The sequence below is a fragment of the Hibiscus syriacus genome, unplaced genomic scaffold (genome assembly GCF_006381635.1).
Source record: "Hibiscus syriacus cultivar Baekdansim isolate YM2019G1 unplaced genomic scaffold, ASM638163v2 tig00117005_pilon, whole genome shotgun sequence".
In the NCBI taxonomy this organism is placed as follows: domain Eukaryota; kingdom Viridiplantae; phylum Streptophyta; class Magnoliopsida; order Malvales; family Malvaceae; genus Hibiscus; species Hibiscus syriacus.
The window spans coordinates 551,009-557,537 of record NW_024063519.1 but is presented as its reverse complement, the minus strand read 5'-3'; the positions used below and the strand labels follow the sequence as shown (position 1 = coordinate 557,537).

General features: G+C 31.8%; 1 long non-coding RNA gene across 1 annotated transcript; it reads left to right on the top strand.

The window, feature by feature from the left end:
- Window positions 1-4,049: 4,049 nt before the first annotated feature.
- On the top strand, window positions 4,050-5,575 carry LOC120195012. Its single transcript, XR_005523026.1, has 3 exons — window positions 4,050-4,141; window positions 4,365-4,445; window positions 5,404-5,575. It is a non-coding gene; the product is annotated as an uncharacterized LOC120195012 (long non-coding RNA).
- The last annotated feature ends 954 nt before the right edge of the window (window positions 5,576-6,529 follow it).

The window sequence follows — 6,529 nt, the reverse complement described above, 5'->3', positions numbered from 1 at the left end:
AAAAATGTGATGAAGGTTTTAATGAGAAGTGAAGGTACAGAGTTCTAAAAAGGTTGAAGAAACGAAGGGGATGAGAAGTAAATGGCCTTTTGAATGTATATATATTGATTGTAGCATAGAATGTAGAAAACCAAATAATAGCAATTTACTCTGATCACTTTTACACTGTCTGTTTGTGTATATATATAATAACTAAAAAGGATTTTTTTGGGGAAAAAGAATACTTTTTTCTTTTGAACAAAAGATGAAACATTCTACAATACTCCTATTGGTGCAAGAAGGTTAGTGATAATTTCTATAGACCCAAGAAAGCAATACCTAGAGAGAGAATCAAATATATGAGATGGTAAAACCAGAAGCCTGAAATTGAGTAGGTACGACCGGCAAAACCTGTCGGGGGAGGGCTTAGGCACTGCCAACTTTCTTGCCTATCTTCGAAGGTGTGTACGGGCAGCTACCCTAGTCATCCAAACTTTAGTGGCATGCCTTCTTTGACGTGAAGAGGCAATAACCATATATATAAGCGTGAGTCATCTAAGGATTGTTTGATTTTCTTTAAAATTATTTAATGTTAAATGTTAAACGGTTCAATATTTAGTACGTTTATTTCGCACCTCTATTTAAATCATTCAACATTTAAACCATTCAACATTAATCATTTTAAATTAAACAACCAATCCCTAATACTTTAAGTTGAATGTTTTGTCTTTTTCTTTCTAAAAAGTAAATGGGGAAAAGAAAGGACACTTCTAAAATGTTTTCAAAGCAACACCCTTTTTTAGTCAAACAAAGGAGAAGATCAGTATATGGAAATAGCGTGAATTTGGATGAGGGTTGTGGGGTCAGGATAGCAGTGGGACCCCTTATATAAATATATAAACAGTACGAAAATATCCCAACAGAAACAGACTCCTCCACGCCAATTTCAATCTCTCAAGTAATATTCTTTTAAAATAATTTTCTCGTTTTTCTTATTTTTATTCCATTCAATTAAATAAATGTATTAATTTATATTAGTTAAAATAATCTTATGAATTTATATTTTAATAATTTATATAATAATCTCATATCTTTAACAATCTAATAATTTATGTAAAAAAATTATAATCGCTTTCTTCCTCTTTCTCTTCCTCTCTCGTTTTTCTTCTTTAAAATATATGTTAACTTTTTTAATCAATTCAACTTTTTCTTATTTAATTTTATTTAATTGGTGGCATGTTTTGATATTAGTTATCGCCCTTCTTTTATTTTTTTTCTTTATTTTTTTAAATTCTTTTATAATAATAATTATATTTTTGTCACATATATTTTATTTTTATGATATGCATATCTTTATCTTTACAAAACGGATTTTTTTATCTTTTGACTTTTTTCGTGAATTTTAAGTGCTTTTAAATTTAAAACGCGTGTCTTTTAGACACAGTATGGAGTGCGAGATTTTTTGTTCTTCCGGTTATTAGAATGGAGAGGAAAATAGAAAAATAAAAGGTTATTTATTTATTTATTTATTCTCGTTCTCTTTTAAATATTACTTGGACGATGATAAGAAGGGGAGTGCTCTAAACCTTACAAAGATGAAAAGGGAAACCGACAGGCCGACAAGGATCGACTGAAACGCCGTCGTAGGGATGGTAGTACGTCGCTTTCTTTATTGTGCAGTGGCAGCCACAGAAAAAGGGGTTTGTCCTTTGCTTACAGTGACGCCGTCAGATTATGCATTCTCTGTTATTTTAACATCATCATCCCTACGGCTCAGATTCGCTACCCTACCCCTTGGCCTGGCCTTGGAAACCCATTTTTCAATTTGTAACATATAATTCCAGCACTATCAACTTTACCAACAACAAAAACATTGCCATAATAATCATAATTTTATATTTACTTTTAGAAATATAAATATACATTTAATTTAGAAATATGAAAATAATAAAATTAATATGAAAAAATTAATTTAATTTAAAAATATAAAAAATAATAATTTAATTTTAATTTTAAATTTTGTATTAAATACGATTTATAATACATATAACCTATTTAATTGTAACAAATTTATATTTGTTTAACTAGGTGCTCTTATATTTTGTAATTGATCTAGAATCAAATTCCCCATTTGAACGATTTTATTTCTTTATGTTTCTGTCTTTAACAATATTACAAGATAAATATAGTTTGTTGCAATACTTCTAAATGAAGCATTTGGCCAAGTGGTTTAGGTGTTTTCCTTTCAACCACCTATCTTTTGATTTATTTTATCTCCAAATGGGAGATGACATTTGTCACCATTTAATTAGATAAAATAAATTTAATTAAATAAATTAGCATTTATAAAAAATCCAATCTAGAGTTGACATGTGTCATGACAAGTGTAACCTCCTGATTGGATGATTAATTCATTAAATAAAATTAAAATTTGGATCAAATTGATTGAATGTGTAAGTATTGAGGATCAAATATGTAATTATATCAATTTTGAGAATTGTCACGTATGCACTCCCGTTAAATGTTTTATATGGTTATATTGGAACTAATTAAATAGTTAAGTGATTATATTGACTCAATTTTAAAATGGTGGTCATGTTAACACTAACACCATAGTTGGATGGTCATTCATATAGTTTTAAGAAAAAGAATATTACCTCAATAATCATAATAATTTTAATTTAATTATGCCATAATAGTATTTTGTTTGTTTTTATGAATCTATTTGATTGTGATTTTGAGTAGCCATAAATTTCCTTTATAATAATATATGGACAGTCTAATAATAATGTGTAGTTTAAAATTTTTAGCCACTTATCAGATAATCTTTTATATATTACTATTTAATTTGATATTTGAGTACATCGCATTTATATAGTTTAAGGTGTTAATTCATAATTGATTAATTTATAAGAAAATATTAATCTTATAATTTAAAGCAAAGAGAATTTTGATACGTTACATAATATAGAAGATTATCTAACTTTTCAACTTTTACAATTTTTTTTTGCTCGGCAAGAACTTTATTAATAGTGAAAGCCAAAGTTAAGTGTTTCATTAAAAACTTCTTTAACCTTAATTGGAGGAAAAGAGTACAGCTCAACTAGGAAATATGGACCGAAAAAAAAGGAAATATGGAGTTCATTTAGAGCTTGAAGCTACTGGAAAAACCCCTATTTTAGAGGAGAAACAATGGGGTTTTTAGATGTCGTTCCTTTTTACAGCTAGTTTTATGCATATGAAAATGTGGGAACTTTAGCATTGAAGTAGAGTTCCAATGATTCAAATTGATAGTGAGTGAGGCTAAGTTCATTGCTGAACAGCAAAATGTTTATCAATTTGTTCTGGTGGGAAAGAATAAAAAGATGGAGTTGGAGTAATTGATTACATTGCTAAAAATTATCTTGTGTATATTTATTTATGCATTCTCATTTCATTAATAAAGCTTGAAGAACATAGAAACATACACGGAAAGGCCAACAAATATGCTTGCTCTACACATTTTCACAACCAATGATATTGTCACGGTATGCAGGATTGGGCTCGGGACATTGGCACACGAGTCCCTCAAAGAACTTCAATTTAGAGTATCAGACTTGTCAAGATCATCAGACTTGGCCCATCACTTGGAGAATGCTAGAGAACACATTCACGCTACACATGTAAATATGGGAAGTGACATCATATCATAAGATGATCACAAAAGCTTGGTAGATATGGTAAGATGCAACAAATCAAAGAATATTGTGGAAGATTCTTACCATATCAAGTGTGAACACCCATCCAAGGAAAAAAGCAGAGTAATTGTGTAATACCCCAAATCACGGGTTAGTAGTTCGGGTTAACCTGAGACCTGAAGTTAAGTTTAAAAGACCCTATAAGATACTTGGACCAAGTTTAGTGTTGGTGGGCTGTAGTCAGGGCCCAAGAGAGTTTGGAAGGGTGATGAGTATTTGATGAAAATAAAAGTGAGGGACTAAAAATGAGTTTGTCCATAGTTCAAATTAAGAGCTGAAAACCCTTTTATTTTAAGAGTTTCCCACGTGCAAGTCATCCCTCATTTCTCACCAAACACTCTTATTATTCTTCTTATCCATTCTCTACTTTCTTCATCCTCTCCTAAGTGAAATTCTAAGGATTTAAGTCTAGTTTCTTTTCCAAGGTAAGAATATTTCTTTCCATCTTTCAAGCTTGAGTTTAACTACACTTCTCTAGTTTTAGCCATAGTTTTCAAAAATGGGTTTTTATGGGAGTTTATGAAATGGAGGATTCTAGTTTGAGATTAGGAAATGATGAGTTTAAGAGATTTTTTAGACTATTTTTTAGACTCTTGGAATCTCCTAAATAAGCTAGTAACATCATTTCTTTATGCATGAGTGAAAAAGTTGGAGAATGATCCAAGGCAAGAAAAAAGAGAAGCTGCCCTTGGGTGATTTTAGGGAGTTTTCTTCAACCAAGCATTCAAGGTAACACATTTATAACATTTTTCATACAAATTGTAAGTATTAAAATGCATTTCAAGCTAGAAATTTTTAGTTGGGAAGCTTGTATGGTCATTCATGGATTTTAATGTTGGATGTTATTGAACTTGGTTAAGGCCCCTTTTGATCTATTTGATAGTGTATAAAACTATGTTTGGATTTTGGATGTGTTGGAGTGGTTTTGAAGAAGATTTTAATAAGTTAAAAACGTGCAGAAACCGAAATTTCAGCATAGGTTTCAAAACACCTATGATTGGTTTCAAAATTGTAGTCCAGAATGTAAATTTTTTGGAGGTTTCGAAACCATCTGGCAGACTATAAAGATACATGTAAGTTTTTGAGACCTCTGAAACAAGTTTCAAAACCCTTTTCTTGTTTTGGGCCAAATAGGTCTCGAATAGTACACAGATGGTTGTGGACTTATAATATGTTTTTAATTGGGATAATTTCTAATAAAATGATAAGTTAAAATGAAATATTCTTAATTTCAATTAGAAACGAGAAAAATTAGGGCGACATAAAACTAGCCTTGATTGATGTATGGGAAACAAGACGGACACCCGAACCACTCTAGAATAAAAATACATTTGTATACTAAGATATGGCCAACCCTAAGATGTTGCATTAGGCACATCTTTTTCAACTGGGTGTAGATGCCCCAAGGCTCGACGGAGCAAGTTAACGGGTGATGCAATCTGATATAAAATTTCATATTTTCAGCCTAGATAGGATAGAGGGGTTCATGAGCTCCAAGATGTAGCCCCTCAGCCGTACCATGATGTCTACCTTTGTACATATGTTTAGTTAGTATACTCACATGTTAACGATTATGAATTAAGTATGTTTTAAGTATGAACATTAGAGGATGCATATAGTACAGTTCGATTATTAGTGTGGCAATGAGCTTGTGAGCTCAGTATTCGAAATTTATTTACGTGCGCAGGTTAGGAGCAAGAGTCTTTGGCGGAGCCTATACTTAAATCGACTAGCACCAGCCGCTAACTTTTGAGTATATCTCATATTTTGTACTAGTGACATGTAATGTAAATGAAATTGTGTATGTCAGGTCAAAATCTAAATTTGAATATTTTATAAATCTTAATTTCAAATATTTTGAGGGCTCTCGAATATGTAAACATGTTACATGAATTTATAAAAAAAAATTGTATGTCAATTTATGGATTTATACAAATGATCTTGTTGATTTTAAGGAAAAACTTTGGTAAACCTCTTTCATGGTTCGTGTGCCATCATATTTTGTTAGTCTTCAGATCTTACTAGATTATGATGTTACATTAAGTGGTATTAGAGTGTCAGGTTAAGTTGTTTCTAGGACATGTGGGTTAAACTCATTATTAGGGTTTATGTTCATACATACCTCTATAACTTTGAGATATATTTTTAAGTCTGGAATATTCATAGTAACCTTCATTTTCTTACTTATTTTTGAGTATAATTATGGAGGTGACTCATATCATAGTCATGAAGGTAGAGTAGAGAGTCACGCCTCCTTAGTAGGTGACTTAGAGGATGAATTCGTCCCGGATACTAAGATGGAAGTTTCGGTTGACTCAGGGGTCGATGAAGCAACCTTCTTTAAAGATTTAACAGCTACCTTGAGACTTATAGTGCAACTATCCCTAGGACTTCGACTGTGCCACCTCCCCTTCTAGTATCGCCTAAAAAATTACAGGTAGAGCATCTACGTCGATATAATACAACTGAATTCTTCGTCTCGGGAGATAATGATCAGGTTGCCGCGAATAAATGGCTTATGGAGACCCTCTGCACACTCAGACAGTTACACTTGACTCTTGAGGGAAAATTAGAGTGTGCCATCTCCTTGCTTAATGGTGATGCCATTGATTGGTGGGAGATTGTCGAACAAGCTATGGAACCTGAGGTATCGACACCAGAACTTTTTTTATCAGGGTTTAAAGGAAAATACATCAAAGAAGCTCATATAGATAACTTGAGATATCAATTTCTCAATCTGAAGCAAGACGATCACTCGGTCATGGAATATGAAGTAGAGTTTCTTCGGTTGAGTTGCTATGCATCGAAAATGA